Source organism: Schistocerca gregaria, chromosome 6 (genome assembly GCF_023897955.1).
Source record: "Schistocerca gregaria isolate iqSchGreg1 chromosome 6, iqSchGreg1.2, whole genome shotgun sequence".
Classification (NCBI taxonomy): Eukaryota; Metazoa; Arthropoda; class Insecta; order Orthoptera; family Acrididae; genus Schistocerca; species Schistocerca gregaria.
This window is the reverse complement of record NC_064925.1, coordinates 294,436,770-294,440,041: the sequence shown is the minus strand read 5'-3', so window position 1 is coordinate 294,440,041 and position 3,272 is coordinate 294,436,770. Positions and strand designations below refer to the sequence as shown.

The 3,272-nt window shown below is 39.2% G+C and overlaps 1 non-coding gene across 1 annotated transcript; it reads right to left on the bottom strand.

Moving 5' to 3' along the window:
- On the bottom strand, positions 1 to 72 carry Trnag-ucc (transfer RNA glycine (anticodon UCC)). The gene has a single exon. It is a non-coding gene; the product is annotated as a tRNA-Gly (tRNA).
- Positions 73 to 3,272: the final 3,200 nt, after the last annotated feature.

Here is a 3,272-nt window from a genome sequence, read left to right as displayed (position 1 = left end):
TGCGATGGCCGGGAATCGAACCCGGATCAACTGCTTGGAAGGCAACTATGCTGACCATTACACCACCATCGCCCCGCGATCTAGCTCAAACAAGAAGCTGACTCATGCTGACAAGCACAGCGCTTCTCTGGCTTTCTCAGTGACGTCAGAGGACCAGATCCCAGCCAGAAGCGTTGCGTGCAGCACGCTCCGAGTTCTATTGACGCGCAGATAATCTCCGTCATTAGACAAGAGTCGGCTATCGAGGAGTTTCAGGGTAATGAGTAAGAAAATATTTTAACTTCCTGTCGACGACGTGGTCTTTATCGACACAATACAAGCTCTTACAAGAACGGGAAGTAGATCGTCTGTGTCCTTACGAAAAGAACCATTTAGTTATTCATGGTGTGCCACTTCAGATTAGATTAGATTCATTTTTGTACCATACACCTAAAAACGAGATGATTCTCGTGGGTGTGGAACAAGTCAGTAAATAGAACATAAGAAACATAAAACATTTGAATATAATACTCAATTCCCTGATCATTTGTCAGGAGGTTGTCAAAATATGTGAATACATTACAGTAAACTGGAACAGCTGATACTTACAGAATTGATACATTATCAGAACGAAAGATAGCTACGTAGTTTTAATAAATTCATCATACACTAAATACCTAATCTTGATTAACGTGACCAAGTTCTGTCAAAACTGAAATCCAACAGATATTTTTTTACTTGAGCTGGTCTAACACCCCCTGATAATATATTCATTTATAGAGTAGAGGGAACTACCTACCAAAAACTACTCCTGACTCTGTTTAAACTGAGTTTTTAATGGTTACTGGCAATTTATTGAAATTGTTCCTGAATTTACTGAGAATGAGTGGTTAGAACACCCCATTACTTGAACAGTTCCTACATGATGTTCTTGAATTTAGTCTTATTACACGCTTTTGCACTCTAAAAACTTTTTCTCCGTGTGACGATTTTCCCCTGAAATCGAGGTCATAGGACATAATAGAAGAACTGTAAGAAAAGTATGCAAGATCTTTTTATATTTATGCCTCCTACATCTGACATCATTCACGCTGCAAGTACAGACTGGTTTAGGCGCTTCAGCAATTCTGTGGTGTGTCTTTGCCAACCGAATTTATTATTAAGTTGTAATACCAGAAATTAAGACTGCCGCCGGCCGGTGTGGTTGTACAGTTCTAGGCGCTTCAATCTGGAACCACGCGACCACTACGGTCGCAGGTTCGAATCCTGCCTCGAGCATGGATGTGTGTGATGTCCTTAGATTAGTTAGGTTTAAGTAGTTCTAAGTTCCAGGGGAATGATGACCACAGATGTTAAGTCCCATAGTGCTCAGAGCCATTTGAACCATTAAGACTGTCTACTACTTCTATCTGCACTTCTTCATATGTTTTACTCATGCTGGAATAAATCTCTTACAGGTTCTGAAATGCTTATAGTGGGTCTTTTCAAAGTGTAATGACAGTGAATTAGCTTTAAACCATTTATTAATGGCAGCAAAAATTCGATTAGCAGTCATTTCTAAATCTGGGCTTGGCTTGCTATTTATTGACATGTTTATATTATCTGAAATTAGCATCTGGCAACGTAAAAGACGAGACATCATTAATGCACACAAGAGGAATCAACGGATCCAAGATGGAACCTTGAGGAACACCTCATGTAATTAATTTCCAATCAGATGAAGACTGATTGCTTACTCCATAGGTATTTCGCAACGACACCCGTTGTTCCCTGTTAAAAAGGTAAGACTCAAACCATTTTGCAGCACTGCCGGTGACACCGTAATATTCTAATTTACTGAAGAGAAAGCTGTGATTCACATAGTCAAAGGCTTTCAACAGGCCACAGAAAATGCCAGTAGCCTCTAATTTCTTATCTAATGAATTAAATACATTCTCACTGTATGTGTAAATAGCCTTTTCTATACCAGAAGTCTTAAGGTACCCAAACTGTGACTTGCACAGTATATTAGTTGCAGTCAGATACTTAGGAAGACACTTGAAGACAGGTTTTTCAAATACAGAACCAAAGGAAACCTGATTGAGGATATCATGACATTGAATTAATTCTGTCCTTTCCCAATGAAAGTTCAGTGTCTTAAACTCTGAGCTGCTTTGCTCGGCACAAAGACGTTATTGCCTTTGGTTTCAACAATTCTAAATCTTATTGCTTCGTAATTTGCTGTGAGTTTTAGATATTAAGAAAATTTCGTGACTTTGTCTGGCTTGATTGCTCAGTTTTTGATATATGACAATGTAGATCTCGTTACAGAGCAATTTGTGTCTGGTGAGAGCTCTGAGGATTTCTTGGTAGGGACAGGGTGTGTATGAATGGTATTTGTTAAACTCAGAATTGTTACAGATGATTCAGATATTTAATTGTTACATTATCCGTCAACAGTTCCACAAATTTTCAATCAGATAATGATAATATTTCAGAGCAGTGCAAAGACTGGCATATTACTTCAAATGTGTCGAAGTACTAGGACTCCATTATCAATGAATCACAAATGGAGTCACTCATCTCACGCAAACCAGTAATCTGCCCTCGAAAACGCCTTATTCTTAGAGAATAGAAATATCTTGCATAAAACATGTTAGAAATCGCTAAGTTGGGCGAGTGTTATGAGAAAAGGTAGTTTTCCACGCGTCTCAATGTTTACGATATCTTATCTTCTCAACTATGTGTCGTACTGTGATATAATTTTGCAGGTGTCTTCAGTCGTATACGGGGAAATTATGTGCAAAATGCGTTGCCAACAGAAAGAGAAGCAAAAATATAGTAAATGAAAACTTCAAAATCTTATTCTGAAGTTTTATCCCATGGGCTGCGATATTGTGGTAAGCGATAAGCATTTTTTCTTTCAATAGTTTGTCGGGGGTGTGAGCGAGAAAAAGTTTTGAAAAGGTTACGTGTGTGAAGTTTTTTGGAAGTCTCTAAGTGCTCTCATTCCCAAATACGGGTTGTGTATAAAATATATACTCATGAACATGCCCTGAAGGGTCCATGGGTACCGACCGACCACCATGTCGTCCCTTTCAATAACGTCACTGAGTGCGCTCACACTACCCTTTCAGACTTTGTCAATTTTCATGACCTTGAGCCGCTACTACTGGTCAAGTCGTGACTCAGTCGGTATCACAAGGCTCAATGCACTCTGTTCCAGTCCTCCCACGAAGAAAAAATGTCTGGCATTGTTGGCATTCGTAAATGGATCTTCTGCATGGTATAAGCTGTGTTCACCACTCAGCTAT